The sequence below is a fragment of the Saccostrea echinata genome, unplaced genomic scaffold, assembly GCF_033153115.1.
Source record: "Saccostrea echinata isolate AGI-Se365-2 ecotype Australia unplaced genomic scaffold, CSIRO_AGI_Sech_v1 ptg000009l, whole genome shotgun sequence".
Lineage (NCBI taxonomy): Eukaryota > Metazoa > Mollusca > Bivalvia > Ostreida > Ostreidae > Saccostrea > Saccostrea echinata.
In genome coordinates this window covers 39,970,651-39,987,500 of record NW_026889758.1, presented here as the reverse complement: position 1 = coordinate 39,987,500, position 16,850 = coordinate 39,970,651, and the positions used below count along the sequence as shown (strand labels likewise).

Sequence of the window (16,850 nt, the reverse complement as noted above, 5' to 3'; positions counted from 1 at the left end):
CGGGGCCACAATGGAGGATCAAAGTTTTACATAGAAATATATAGGAAAAATCTTTAAAAATCTTCTTCTCAATAACAGCAAAGCCCTAATTGGTCATATTGATATGGAAGCATCCTCAGGTAGTGTAGATTCAAGTTTGTTAAAATCATGACCCCCGGGGGTAGGGCCGGGCCACAATGGAGGATCAAAGTTTTACATAGAAATATATAGGAAAAACCTTTAAAAATCTTCTTCTCAATAACAGCAGAGCCATGATGAGTCATATTTATATGGAAGCATCCTCAGGTAGTGTAGATTCAAGTTTGTTCAAATCATGACCCCCCGGGGGTAGGGCGGGGCCACAATGGAGGATCAAAGTTTTACATAGAAATATATAGGAAAAATCTTTAAAAATCTTCTTCTCAATAACAGCAAAGCCCTAATTGCACATATTGATATGGAAGCATCCTCAGGTAGTGTAGATTCAAGTTTGTCCAAATCATGACCCCTGGGGGTAGGGCGGGGCCACAAGGGAGGATCAAAGTTTTACATAGAAATATATAGGAAAAATCTTTAAAAATCTTCTTCTCAATAACAGCAAAGCCCTAATTGGTCATATTGATATGAAAGCATCCTCAGGTAGTGTAGATTCAAGTTTGTTCAAATCCTCCCCCCCCCAGGGGTAGGGCGGGGCCACAATGGAGGATCAAAGTTTTACATAGAAATATATAGGAAAAATCTTTAAAAATCTTCTTCTCAGGAACAGCAAAGCCCTGATTGATCATATTTATGTGGAAGTATCCTCAGGTAGTGTAGATTCAAGTTTGTTCAAATCATGACCCCCTGGGTTAGGGTGGGGCCACAATGGAGGATAAAAGTTTGAAATAGAAATGTATAGGAAGATATCTTCTGATGAAGAACTGCAAAGCCATGATTAGTCATTTTGATATGGAAGCATCCTCAGGTAGTGTAGATTCAAGTTTGTAAAAATGATGACCCCAGGGGATAGGGATGGGCTATAATGGGGGATCGAAAATTTTACATAGGAACATATAGGAAAATATGTTCTTCTCAAGAACTGAAAACCATGTTTAGTCATATTGATATGGAAGCATCCTCAGGTAGTGTAAATTCAATTTTGTTCAAATGATGACCCCCGAGGGTAGGGTGGGGCCCAATAGGGGGATCGAAAGTTTTACATAAGAACATATAGAAAAAAATTTCTTCTCAAGAACAGAAAAGCTATGTTTAGTCATATTGATATGGAAGCATCCTCAGGTAGTGTAGATTCAAGGTTGTTCAAATGATGACCCCTAGGATAGGGAGGAGCCACAATGGGGGATCAAATTTTTACAAAGGAATATATGGGAAATTTTTTTAAAAATCATCTCAAGTACAACAAAACCATTTGTTATATTGACATGGAAGCATCATCAGGTAGTTTATAATTCAAGCGCCCCCCCCCCCCCCCCAATTTCTTTTCAATACTGAACTGATTTGTGCTTCTGCCTTGCCAATGTGCTCAGGTGAGCGATGTGGCCCATGGGCCTCTTGTTTTTGTTCTATTGTTTTTTGTTTGTCTAATCTTCTCTGTTTTCTCTTTGCCGGGACCTCATCGTTGGAGATGGTGGAAAAAGGACTTGGAGGCGGCTGGGCTTATTGGATTGGAACAGCATCCCAACAACGCTGGAATGGAGGTATTTCTTAGTCATTAAGAAATAGCAGAGGTAAGATCGTTTCATAATTATATTGGCACTCCTACTAAGTACTAACATTTCCCTCCCCTCCCCACTCTCAGCACATCTCTTGTAATAGTTTTTTTGTTTTGTTGTTTTTTGTTTGTCTAATCTTCTCTGTTTTCTCTTTGCCGGGACCTCATCGTTGGAGATGGTGGAATAAGGACTTGGAGGCGGCTGGGCTTACTGGATTGGAACAGTATCCCAACAACGCTGGAATGGAGGTATTTCTTAATCATTAAGAAATAGCAGAGGTAAGATCGTTTCATTATTATTTTGGCACTCCTACTAAGTACTAACATTTCCATCCCCTCCCCACTCTCAGCACATCTATTGTAATAGTTTTTTTTGTTCTATTGTTTTTTGTTTGTCTAATCTTCTCTGTTTTCTCTTTGCCGGGACCTCATCGTTGGAGATGGTGGAAAAAGGACTTGGAGGCGGCTGGGCTTATTGGATTGGAACAGCATCCCAACAACGCTGGAATGGAGGTATTTCTTAGTCATTAAGAAATAGCAGAGGTAAGATCGTTTCATTATTATTTTGGCACTCCTACTTAGTACTAACATTTCCCTCTCCTCCCCACTCTCAGCACATCTCTTGTAATAGTTTTTTTGTCTTGTTGTTTTTTGTTTGTCTAATCTTCTCTGTTTTCTATTTGCCGGGACCTCATCGTTGGAGATGGTGGAATAAGGACTTGGAGGCAGCTAGGCTTATTGGATTGGAACAGCATCCCAACAACGCTGGAATGGAGGTATTTCTTAGTCATTAAGAAATAGCAGAGGTAAGATCGTTTCATTATTATTTTGGCACTCCTACTAAGTACTAACATTTCCCTCCCCTCCCCACTCTCAGCACATCTCTTGTAATAGATTTTTTGTTCTGTTGTTTTTTGTTTGTCTAATCTTCTCTGTTTTCTCTTTGCCGGGACCTCATCGTTGGAGATGGTGGAATAAGGACTTGGAGGCAGCTAGGCTTATTGGATTGGAACAGCATCCCAACAACGCTGGAATGGAGGTATTTCTTAGTCATTAAGAAATAGCAGAGGTAAGATCGTTTCATTATTATTTTGGCACTCCTACTAAGTACTAACATTTCCCTCCCCTCCCCACTCTCAGCACATCTCTTGTAATAGATTTTTTGTTCTGTTGTTTTTTGTTTGTCTAATCTTCTCTGTCTTCTCTTTGCCGGGACCTCATCGTTGGAGATGGTGGAATAAGGACTTGGAGGCGGCTGGGCATATTGGATTGGAACAGCATCCCAACAACGCTGGAATGGAGGTATTTCTTAGTCATTAAGAAATAGTAGAGGTAAGATCGTTTCATTATTATTTTGGCACTCCCACTAAGTACTAACATTTCCCTCCCCTCCCCCATTCTCAGCACATCTCTTGTAATAGATTTTTTGTTTTGTTGTTTTTTGTTTGTCTAATCTTCTCTGTTTTCTCTTTTCCGGGACTTCATCGTTGGAGATGGTGGAATAAGGACTTGGAGGCGGCTGGGCATATTGGATTGGAACAGCATCCCAACAACGCTGGAGGGGGGGGGGGGTATTATTATGTTTATGTTAGGTTTTTTTGTTATTTTAGTTATTTGTTTTAGTTTTTGCTTTGTTGGTGTTGTTAGTTGTAATTTTTTTGTTAAATTTTAGATAATATTATTTATCTAACATTGTTTTGTTAGTTCTGTTCTTGCTATAAGTTATTTGTTACAATAGGTTTTTTTTGTTAGACACTTGTTTATTCAAGTTTTGTTTGTTATTTGTTATGTTAGTTTAGTAAGTTAAGTGTTTAATTTGCTATAATTCTTATTAGTATAATTTTGTTGTTGTTATGATTATGTTATTTGTTTTTGTTATTAGTTTTAGTTATTCATTATTGTTATGAGTTTTAGTTATTTGTTATTGTTATGAGTTTTAGTTATTTGTTATTGGTATGAATTTTAGTTATTTCTTATTGTTATCAGTTTTAGTTATTTGTTATTGGTATGAATATTAGGTATTTGTTATTGTTATCAGTTTTAGTTATTTGTTATTGTTATCAGTTTTAGTTATTTGTTATTGGTATGCCAGTATTAGTTATTAGTTATGGTATCAGTATTAAGTATGTGTCTAATGTTCTTTGTTGTATTTTGCAGTGGTATCTACATTGGACATGGTGGATATAAAAGACTTGAAGTGTTGAAACCTTGTGTTTCAACTGAAACTTCTGACCTGATTGAGGGCCTATTATCTAATTATATTGGTTCTTTTTACAGCTTTATTTTATGGTTGGACAAAGCTTGAAAGTTGCAGAGGAATAAGCAATATTCTTAAGCAAGACAAGGTAAAATGTAACAGAAAGTATTGAATTAATCAAAAATTCAGAGTTAGAAAATAACTTAAATAATGCATCACTAGTATTGTTTGATGATTTAAAATGTTCCTGAAAAAAGTAAAACTGTGCTAATTGACTTGATTCATCTTTCGATAATAAAGAAAATAATGCTTGATATTGTGTAGCTTTTCTTGGCAATGGCCAATGTGTTAGCTCTACTGGTCAGAGACTAGAAGAGCTAATGCATAAGAAGGTGTCCCTTGTCTGTCTGTACATCTGTAAATAATTTTTCAAAAAGCTACCTCTCTTTCAGTTTTAATTAAAAAAGACAACAGGACATGGTGGAAACAACTGGAATATGCATGCCTGATGGACAATGAATCTCCAAGATGTAGGAACAGTAGCTGCACCCATCAGGACTTGGTGAAAACAACTGGAGGAGCAAGTCTGATGGATGTTGATCTTCCAAAATGTGGACACAGCAGCTGCAGCCAACAGGACTTGGATGAAACAAATGCAGGAGGCAAGCCTGATAGGCAATGATCTTCCAAGATGAGGAAACTGCAACTGCAGCCAACAGAACTTGGTGGAAACAACTGGAATACAAAAGCCTGATTGACAATGATCTTCCAAGAATCATGTGGAAACAGCAACTGCAGCCAACAGGGCTTAGTGGAAACAAATGGAGAAGACAAGTCTGATGGATATTAACCCCACCCCTTTCAAGACATTTTACAGTAGATAACTGACACTGCCTAATCAGGTATGTGACATAATCATGATCAATGATCATCTTATTGATAAAAAATACCAACTTACAATGGCTTCAATTTAGAATAATTAAATCAACACAGCTACAAATAAAGTGTTATATAAAATTGGTTTGAATGATACTCATTTGTGTAATAATTTTAAGAGCCATTTTGTTTCCAAGCTTCACAGTCTATTAAAATTTACATATATCATACACTGATATCAGATACACATCATGTATAGAAATCACAGAAATCTGATGAAATTTCATCAGAATTGAGGAATTTCCTAATTTTTCATTTTCTTGTAGCTTCCATTAATACACTTTAAATCAATACAAAACAAGCATCACTTACAGTTATTAATTTTAACTGCATTTCGATTTTTATATCAAACAAGGGCCATACCTTTGTCCTTTATGTTTCTCCCACCATCTTTTCATAGAAAAATTTTCCCCATCAAGCTCAGTCCATATCACTGCACTTAATCAGAGATCCCCTTCTTCAAGATAGTAGATCTTTTATGCAGAATGATAAATTTTTTTTCCTTAAGTTGATTTTTTTGTTAAAGTGTAAGTATTCATAACCCCTTTTTGCCCCTTCCAGGATAAGAGATTGAGAAAGGCACTTGAAGAACTATCTGGCAGATCAAAACTGGAGCCCTGTAAGCATGGAAGATATTTCCTACAGGCTAATGGATATTGACTCTGAAAAAGTGCAGATGCTGACAACAGGACATGGTGGAAACAACTGTAGGAGGCAAAGCTGATGGTTGTTAATCTTCCGTATTGTGGAAACAGCAGCCCCATCCAAAAGGACTTGGTGGAAACAACTGCAGGAGGCAAGGCTGATGAATGTTGAGGCAAACCTGATGAACAATGATCTTCCAAGATGTGGAAACACCAGCTGCTCTCAACAGGCCTCAAGACCATAAACTGAGAATAGACTTCAGTCAAAATTTCAAACCAAAATAACTTTTGAATGATTTTGATTATGAGACAAAAATGCCACCATATGTTTGAATTCAAATGCTATACAAAACTGGTAATGTTTTAGCAAATACATTAGATATGAAACTCAAGATATTGAAAATAAAAATTCTGACTCCGTCTCAGTTTATGGTCTTGGGGCGAGGACTTGGTGGAAACAACTGGAGGAGGCAAGGCTGATGGATGTTGATCTTCCAAGATGTGGAAACAGCAGCTGCAGCCAACAGGACTTGGTGGAAACAAATGGAGGAGACAAACCTGATGGATGTTAACCCCCCCCCCCCCCCTTTCAAGACTTTTCACAGTAGATAACTGACACTGATCAGGTATGTAACATAATCATGATCCAAGATTTTCTTATTGATAAATAGATCCAAATTATATGGCCTATAATTCAGAATAAATTAACATATCTTAGCTAAAAATAAAGTGTTATATAATGGGTTTGAAATTTCCAGTGTTTGACATAATATCGTAGTGTCTGTACAGATGTTTAGTGATAAACTTATTTTTTCTTTGTTTTTCACTAAAAAAAATAGTGTAAGTACTGAATTATCAACCAATGACATATTGTGGCAGGTGGCTTAATTTTGCTATTATGCATGCACCAGAATTTCATTCAAATTAGCTTTGCTTGGCGTTCATATGAAGCTAATGCGAAATAATTTTATGGCAGTTAATTAATTCGAATTAAACTAATTCTCATGAAATTCTCTGTGTGAATGCGATTCAGATTTAATTCACTGTAACTTGCATTTAAATCGAATCTGTGTGAACAGGACATAAATTGTGTAGCTTCTCAGACATGTGAGGAAACAATTTTTCATATTATTTCATGGGATTCCCACATTGGGAATGCCAGAAGGTTCAGGAACTGTGAAGCTCAGAATATATAGTTTCCAAGAGATAGTTGTACATGTACTTTCAAGCCCAATATTCAAAAAGGACTTAAGTATTGTTAAAAATATTTAATCTTTTATATACAGAACTAAATGTGGTAATGAGGTTTTGACATTATAAGGATTGCTTGGATACATTAAAACATACTATATGCAATGAAATGTAGTACAACAAAAAGTAATCAAATACACATGTGTAAATGAGTTTAAAAATAAATGGAAAGATTGGCTTTTACTTGTGTAAGACTCTGAAACCAAGCAGTCAAAGACATCTTGCAATTCTTGGACATACTCTTACCAGTACTGTACTTTAAATGTGTTTTTGACAATTGACATCAATGAAAAAAATCTTTTAAACAAGGTCAAGTTAACTAGCAGACTGAATTTTTAGCCGGTACGTTGCATAGCTTGAAGTCATTCAGCAGTAGCCTAAGCTTTTGTAATGGTGTACATTCAACCAGACATTCTGACTCTTCACACCCAAATTAAAATTTATGCTAAGAAACACGGTGCATATACTCTACATACTATTGAGACAGTTAACTCAAACACTTTAACAAACACAAAGTAAAGAGAAGTGAAGATTTTTTTAAAACAAATATTGAACATTAATGTTAATGCATTTTCTCCCATGTTCTTCTTTTGACTTAATAAGATTGCTTAAAATATGTGTTTTTCAATGAGCCTTCCAAGGCCTGTCTGTGTCACATTCTATAAATACAGGCTGTGCTATCATGTTAACACTATGTGACCTGATGCACACCTTGCTTGCAGAATTCCCTGCTCAGAGGCTTCAGTGCACAAATATTTGACTTTAATGCTTCATCAATGAGTGTTTACTGTTGAAAGTGATATAAGATGAAAGTGATACAAGACCCCAGAATGATACATCTGATATAAGTTGTTTAAGCTGTGAAATTCTAATCAAATTTCAGTTCATGTTTGACATTTTTTTCATTATAGTCTGTACGTCATGTTGTATACTAAAATCTGATTGGTTTTAAGACACATTTAACAATTTGTAATATTATACTGTCATGTAAATTAGTTGAATCTGATTTGTCGAGAAACATTTGTGAAAAAACACTATTACCCGCTGAATGATGAAGCCACGCCCTCCAGCGTAGCAACAGTTAACATTGCTTGACGACGGGTGATATTCCAAAACATAGTGACTGCCCAGAATTTATGCACACACAGTTCACTATTATATGTATTTGTATAAAACATTCAGTATGATATGATAAATATTGCATGTAGTTGAGTGTAACATTGAAAATTTTCACCCCTTGAAAACCACTGTCGACCGAGGTGCAGCCAATTTTGGTTTTCTTGGGGTGAAAATTTTCAATGTTACACTCAACTACATGCAACATTTATATAATGTTACCCTCAGCATTAGCAACACTTGACAACAATTAACAATAATGTCACATGCATGTAAATTATGCATGTATGGTAGAATTCTCAAGATGTCACCTGTGCATTTGAAAGAAGCCAAATAAACTTGACATCAATCATAAAGCTTGCGTCCATTCCCGTTATAGCTTGATTTAAAACAACAAACAACAGACCATAAAAGCATGCTTGCAAGCTAGTGCAGAAATAACAAACTTGTGATGATAAAGGGACTCTGTTATAAGTATCAAACAAACAAAGAGATAGGCTAATCTTCAAAGCTTAAATTTCTTATTGAGAAAAACAGAAGCAGGGAGTTTGAAAACTTTCTGAACTTAACAACGATCTTCAATTTTGCTGACATCCTATATCAATTAGACAATCAGTATAAAAAATAAACTGCACAATTTTTGAGAGTATAGTTTAAATTGACACCCCTGTGAAAAGCACTTTCAACCTTCGCTGACAATGGTTTTCCTTGGGGTGTCAATAGTTTTTCTCATTTTTCTGTTTTGTTCTAGTGGATACTATATAGCGTGTGTTTCCTCTTCTTTAAAGTTTGAAGATTTGGAGACCATTCAAAGTACTGGGAATTAAGCAGATCTTGTGGGCTTGCTGTGATTTGCTTGATGACATTATCAAGAATGTGGACCATTCAGGTATGGCAAAGTTACCTTGATTACTATTTTTGTAATTTTTAGGTCACCTAAGTGACTCAGGTGACCTATTGCTATTTGTCTGTCCTCATCAGTCGTGTTAACATTTTAACGTTTTCACTTCTTCTCTAGAAGGGCTAAACCTATTTTAACCAATTTTGGCACAGAATATCCAGCTATGATTGAAGGGGAATAAAAATATGAATTTCATGGCCCCTGCCACTCTGGGCCTTAGGGGCTTAGGGGTGAGGCTAAATTAAACCATCAAAATTAGTGTTATCTTTAAAAAGGTTCTTTACTCCTGGACATCAAGCAGTCAAACTGTTGGCATAATTATGATGAGCACGGGTGCCTCTTCCAAAATTGTGAAATTTGTGGTCTTGGGGTCAGGGATTCTGCAGGAGGGAGGCTCTATTGATTATAGGTAAAATGCATTATTATTTAAAAAACTTTTCTGCTCCTAGATATTTGGCAAATAAATAAAGTGCATGGTTATGATGATCAAGAGTGCCTCTTAAAAAATTGTGAAATTTGTGGCCCCTGAGAGTTAGTTCAATTTTATAAGAAGGGGGGGGGGGTGGCTGAAGGGCTATTTTCAATACATAGTGAAGCTGCATTATTTCTTTGAAAGTCTTCTCTGCCCCTAGGTATTTTGCAGATAAACTAAGTGCATAGGTATGAAGAGCAAGGGTGCTGGTTTAAGAATTCTGAACTTGTGGCCTCTGCATGGTTCAGGGGTTTTGGTGTTGGAGCAGAGCTCTATTCATAATTAAGATAGTGAAAATGCATTAGTTCTTTCAAAATCTTCTCTGCCCGTGGGTAAAGAGCAACATACTAAGTGCATAGTTATGATGAGCAAGGTGCCTCTTGCGAATTTCTTTGCCCTATGGTCAGAAACTATGGTGTTAGGGTGGGGCTTTGTAATGGATCTATGGTGAAATTGCATTATTTTTTTTTGAAATTCTTCTCTGCCCCTGTGCATTTAGAAGCAAACAGAATATATAAAGTTGTAATGAAGAAGGGAATTTTTACCAGATTTGAACCGAGACCTCAAACACAAAAACATATCAGCCAACAACACTAGACTAGCAGACTAGTAACAAAGCAGGTGTCTATTGAGTATATATAGCACCAAGATAGAGTCTTAATAGGATAACTGAGGTACATGTATATAATCAATTTTTAATATGAAGACCAAGTTAAACCAAAGATTTTAATATAACTGTATGCTATATAACATCAAAAGAACATAACCCCTTTAAGATGTCTCTGGTTTAAGTTGGATCAAATACGTAAATCTCTTTTTTTTTTATAATGCTCACTTGATAGTTCTCCATATATCGTATGCAAATTCTGTAAATTTCATTGATTTTGAGATGATTATGACTATTTTTTGCCATTTAATGGTATAATTTGTATTTGTTTATAGCTAGATTTACTAAATACAGTTGAACCTTGTTATATCGAACTCAATGGGACTGAGAAAAAACTTTGAGATATCTGGGAATTTGAGATATCAGGGCCAAAACACTTAAATAATAAGTGGTTGGTACTTCCAAATTACTTTGACATAATTATGGTCTTCGAGATATCAATCGTCAAAATATCAAAGTTCCACTGTATCATAAAATATTGAAATATTTTGGATGGTTGTAAATGTGCTGTATTGTAGGCCATGCCATTTACTAAGTGTGCTTTACCTCTTTGTACTAGTATTCTACTGACAGAAGTTATTGCTCTTTTCTGTTCATCTATGATAATTAATCACCTTAAATATTGTAATTGAAAGGTCAATTGAATAACAGAATTCTACAAGAATTTTTATAATATTTAATACGAAAAGTACTTTCATAGTTTTTAGTGGTCAGGAGGACTTGTAAACAATACATAAATAAAAATTGGACAAAAAATATTTGTACATTAAATGTTCTTCAAAGACTAAATGAGGTTAATGTTGAGAGGGAATGAGATTTGTTTACTATCAGTGTTCAAGAAATAGTGTTTTATTTAATCTGCATGGGGATAGTGTCAAATGGGGGAAAGTGCAGTCAGATAAATAGATCAACTTGTAAGGTATGTTACTCAGAGCACTAAATTATTTTGCTGATTCCTGATTATTTTTTTTCTCCTGATTTTGGGCAACATAGCTTCATTTTTTAGCTTTTGTTGTTTTATTTTATATTCAGTCTATGGATCCTTTACAGAGTTACATTATACTCATGCTTGTGCCTCTTGCTTTTTTTATAACCTGACAATTACTTCTTGCTTCATTCATTTACAGAAAATAAGAGGGAGCCCCAAATTTAAGGGAGCACATTCTTGAGATAATGTATGGAAAAGCAGGACAAGCTTAAATATCCAAACCTTCAAAGCACTGATATAAATGCATTCTAGCAACATCAAAAACCATTTTAAAAAACATTTTTGTAAAGGTTGTCCAATTACACAAATGGGTATGGGGTCGCCCAATTCGGACACATGGGTTAAATCTCTTTGGGTATTTCGACTTCCTCCCACACTGACCCCCCTTTTCTCTTTCTTTTAGGCAAATGAGATAATCATAATCCATCTGGCAGGTTGAAGAGGAGACTTCCAAGAATGGTGTTCATAAAGTTATTTTGGACAATGTGAAAAAAGCATTTGAAGCCTAACAGGAATTGGTAGAAACAACTGGTTGAAAATGCAATGTTGATGGATTTTGACCCTCCAAGATGTGGAAATAAGCAGCCATAGTCAGATATGAATTGGTGGAAAAACCTGGAAAAGGCAAGACTGATGGATGTTGACCCTCCAAGATGTGGAAATAGCAGTTATAGCCAGACATGAATCGGTGAAAAAACCTGGAAAAGGCAAGGTTGATGGTTGTTGACCCTCTAAGATGTTGAAATGAGCAGCTACATTGGTGGAAAAACCTGGAAAAGACAAGACTGATGGATGATGACCTCCCCAAAAGCAAGACTAATCACTGTGGAGAACTGTCACTGATCAGGTACGTGACATATATAATCATTATGATCCAACATCTTTTTTTGAAAAAGTACAGCAAAAGAATATCTCTTAGAGCTATATAATATTTAACTTAGATATGTCTGTTCTTTTATTAATTTCTGTTTATACGAGGGTTGTTAGAAAAGTTCGCGGACAAGTTCTATTGTGAGTGCGCTTTTTCCATGAAACCGGTTAAACTCTCCAGATAAAAACTTTACCTATTTTCCAATAAATATACAAAGATTTGATGTTTTCTGGTAATCCTTAAAAAATATACAGCTATATTATTTTGGTAAAACATGCTTCACGGAGCATGCTACTTTTTCGCACGTTAACAGTACATAGACTTTTTATTGAAATAAAAAATTGCACAGTTATAGTGCAGAAAGAATTATGATATTTTACCTGTCGCTACAGTATTCATGAAAGGTCACTTGCCGAAATTATTGAATTAAATTGGAGGGTGTATGACTGTTTTATAGCCATTTATAAATAATCAACGTGTAAAAACAAAACCAATAATGGGAATGTCATGGAACGTCATGGAGCACCGAACTACTAAAAATAATGTGTGCAGACAGGAAAATGTCTAAAATAAACTAAAATGCTTCTAGAAGCTGCTGGAAATTGCCTACATGTACAAAGGACAAAAGTATTCAAAATGTAGTAGCTTTATAAGAATGGAATGATTAACATTTTTAATAATCAACTCCATCGATACCTCATTACCCCACTTACCGCAAGGACATTGCGCCTATGGATTTTGCATTGTTTCCATACCTGATCTCTTAACTGCGTAGACTATTATTTTAAATTTTCACTAATTTCCGAAACAGCACAAAAGACATTATAGATGAAAAGTAACATGTCTTGATATAGTTATTTAACTTCTAAGTAGAAAAAAGACAAGAAAAGTCCAAAGAAATGAAAGATATTTGGAACTTTGAAAAAGCTTAACGGTTTTGAAATCTGATTGTCACGTACGTCACTTAACGTCAAGTGATTGCTCCGTGATTCCTATGACTGCATAGTAAAAATTGTAAATTTTCAAATTTTTTAGTAAATGGACCTGATTGTTTTACATACTAATAAACAAAAGATAGGAATTTAATCAGACATAAGTCATACTTCACAGTAAACAATAGATTTTCCCTAAATCAATGTGTCTGCGAACTTTTTTAACAACCCTCGTACTTGCATAGATGCTGAAGTATTAACTTTTATTTTATAGTGTGCTTTATGAGTTGGTGACAGTACCCAGGAGACTTAGATGAAGTCGTGTTGGTGTGCTTGACATTTTAAATTACAAGGAGCCCTCAGGTATTTGAATAATTTACTCAGTTATGCCATTCTATAAAACTCTGTTCTTCATTTTACTTCATTGGTCCTTATGGTCAATTACCTTTTTTTTATCATTCATTGACAGAAAATAAAAGTACTGAAGAGGCATATCCTTGTGATCGCATGTGGAGAAAGACAAAGATGACCATGCAGAAAGCCAGATCTGTGAAGTACACACAAGCACATCCAGTTTAAAATGTTATAATTTCTTTTAATCCAAAACAAATTCTGTTTAAAACATTTGTTTTGGAAATGGGTGTCTGAGTCATAGGAGGGTATGGGGTCGCCCACTCAGACACGTGGGTTTTCTCCGGGTGCTCCGGCTTCCTCCCACACTGACCCCATTCTTTTTCTCTGTGCCAGTGTAAAAATCTTGTGTTATCTATTGTTTTGCTCTAATGTTATTTTATTTTGTTTATAATATTTTATATTATAAAATGTTTAGATGAAGTAGTTGAAAGCTAGTTGTTTAGTAGGCCTTGTCGATACCCTGGGGCATTACTGGTTGGAACTTCGTGGATCCTTGGCCGCTACGGTTGCCAGGCTGGCCTGGGGAGGAGAGGTTGAAAACGCAACTAGTTGTAGGCTGCTTTGTCTTTAATAATCTGTTTTTATTTTATCTAAAATCAAAAAATCATACATGTTGCAGATGTAATGATTGTTAAATATTAAATTAGTATTCCTGGAATGTAATTCTGTCAGCTACTGTACCAGTAATAATTTGTATAGTTGATTCTGATTATTAGCTTAATATTGTGAAATTGAATGCCTTATATACTGATGTGACTAAATATGCAGTAAAAGTAATTGATGAGAAATTTGATGTGAAATTATGATTTGTAACATGAATTGTGATTTGTTAATCTTAAATTGTGATTTGTTAATTTAAATTGTGATTTGTTTATGTAAAATAGTGAATTGTGAATGTCTGATTTAATTGGCAAGTTTTGTGCAAAAAAAAAAGCCAAAAGAAAACAAGAAAAGACAAAAAAAGAAAGAAACAACACAAAAAAGGGGAAAAAAAAAAACAAAAACAAAAAACAAAAAAAAAGAAAGAAAAACAAAAAAAAAAAGAACAAAAAAAGAAAGAAAGAAAAACAAACAAAAAAAAAAAGATTTGAAAAAAATATATATTAAAAAAAAAGAAGAGCAGAACAAAAAAGCACAGAACTTTTAATGCTGCCTGCTTGAATAAACATATTTGTATGTTTTTTCAAGCAGAAGGTTCCAAGCCCTTAAAAGCAGAGGAAAAGTTTTGGTATTATATTGTATATTGACATTACTGAATGTATGCCAAAGAGGATGGACAGACAAATTGACAAGAGAAATGCCTATAGTACAACAAACATGAAGGTTAAAAAATTAAATCTCAATTATAGCAAAATTTCCTTTGATACTTCATCTAACATTAAAGTATACTTTATGTTAAATCTCCACAATTTGCAAAAATCTTACAAAGATTGAAATTATTGCTTATAAAATAGCAAACACACAATAAGGAGGGCAAAAGGTTTTATTATCTCATACTATTACACAATTTTTCAATATGAGTGGGTCTTTGCTTCATTTTTTTGAAAGTTTATCCTCAAAGTTTATGTTAAAATATACAGTTGAACTTCGGTATCTCCAACACCAAAATATTTCAAATATCATGGATATATCGAACTGATTTGGAAGTCCCAATCACTTATTTTACCCTCGATATCTCGAATCATTGGATATCTCAAAGTTTTTCTTCGGTCCCATCAAGTTCAAGATAACAAGATTTGACCGTACATTTCATGGTGAACAAAAACATGGAGCAAAGACCCACTACCTCTTAAAAATACACTATTATGACACAACATTTGTATCTTTTTCGAGAAATACTTGGAGTCCATTTAGGGTCATATCACAAACATGATTTAAATGCATTCGTGTAGCATAGTGGTTAGTGTGTTAGTCTCAAAGGAAATTGATACTTATCATTTTTAGCTCACCTCGACGAAGTCGAGATGAGCTTATGCTATACCCCCGGCGTTGGCGTCGGCGTCCCGGTTAAAGTTTTAGGAGCAAGTCCCATTCCCAAGTTACTATAAGCCCTACCTGGACCAAACTTGCATGGATGATGCATCTAGAATGGACACTGCCACACTTGCTTCGGATGCTGGATCTGACCTAGATTTTCCAGATGAGTGACCAGGTTAAAGTTTTTGGAGCAGGTCCATTCCCAAGGAACTATACGCCCCACCTGAACCAAACTTGTATGGATGATGCATCTAGGGATGGACACTACCACACTTGCTTCGGATGCTGGATCTAACCTAGATTTTCCAGATGAGTGACCAGGTTAAAGTTTTTGGAGCAGATCCATTCCCAAGTAACTATAAGCCCTACCTGGACCAAACTTGCATGGATGATGCATCTAGGGATGGACACTACCACACTTGCTTCGGATGCTGGATCTTACCTAGATTTTCCAGATGAGTGACCAGGTTAAAGTTTGTGGAGCAGATCCATTCCCAAGTAACTATACGCCCTACCTGGACCAAACTTGTATGGATGATGCATCTAGGGATGGACACTACCACACTTGCTTCGGATGCTGAATCTAATCTAGATTTTCCAGATGAGTGATAAGGTTAAAGTTTTTGGAGCAGGTCCATTCCCAAGTAACTATAGGCCCTACCTGAACCAAATTTGCATGGATGATGCATCTAGGGATGGACACTACCACACTTGCTTCGGATGCTGAATCTGACCTAGATTTTCCAGATGAGTGACCAGGTTAAAGTTTTTGGAGCAGATCCATTCCCAAGTAACTATACGCCCTACCTGAACCAAACTTGCATGGATGATGCATATAGGGATGGACACTACCACACTTGCTTCAGATGCTGGATCTGACCTAGATTTTTCCAGATGAGTGACCAGGTTAAAGTTTTTGGAGCAGGTCCATTCCCAAGTAACTATAACCCCTACCTGGACCAAACTTGCATGGATGATGCATCTAGGGATGGACACTACCACACTTGCTTCAGATGCTGAATCTAACCTAGATTTTCCAGATGAGTGACCAGGTTAAAGTTTTTGGAGCAGGTCCATTCCCAAGTAACTATACGCCCTACCTGAACCAAACTTGCATGGATGATGCATCTAGGGATGGACACTACCACACTTGCTTCGGATGCTGAATCTGACCTAGATTTTCCAGATGAGTGACCAGGTTAAAGTTTTTGGAGCAGATCCTTTCCCAAGTAACTATAAGCCCTACCTGAACCAAACTTGCATGGATGATGCATCTAGGGATGGACACTACCACACTTGCTTCGGATGCTGGATCTGACCTAGAATTTCCAGATGAGTTACCAGGTTAAAGTTTTTGGAGCAGGTCCATTCCCAAGTAACTATACGCCCTACCTGGACCAAACTTGCATGGATGATGCATCTAGGGATGAACACTACACACTTGCTTCGGATGCTGAATCTGACCTAGATTTTCCAGATGAGTGACCAGGTTAAAGTTTTTGGAGCAGGTCCATTCCCAAGTAACTATACGCCCTACCTGGACCAAACTTGCATGGATGATGCATCTAGGGATGAACACTACACACTTGCTTCGGATGCTGAATCTGACCTAGATTTTCCAGATGAGTGACAAGGTTAAAGTTTTTTGAGCAGGTCTATTTCCAAGTAATTATAAGTCCTTCTTAAACCAAACTTGTATAGATATTGATCTTGGGATGTGCACTAACTAGAAAAAATATGATGTGAGATTTGCCTTACTTATAGATAACCTTCGTCGAGGTGAGCTTCGTAATC

General features: G+C 35.9%; 1 protein-coding gene and 1 long non-coding RNA gene across 2 annotated transcripts in view; both read left to right on the top strand.

The window, feature by feature from the left end:
• LOC133182373 (B9 domain-containing protein 2-like) overlaps nucleotides 1-16,850 on the top strand; it is a 613,772-nt gene that overhangs the window by 12,421 nt on the left and 584,501 nt on the right. The window lies entirely within an intron of this gene.
• LOC133183709 (uncharacterized) lies at nucleotides 8,627-13,028 on the top strand. Its single transcript, XR_009720705.1, has 3 exons — nucleotides 8,627-8,723; nucleotides 11,266-11,709; nucleotides 12,940-13,028. It is a non-coding gene; the product is annotated as an uncharacterized LOC133183709 (long non-coding RNA).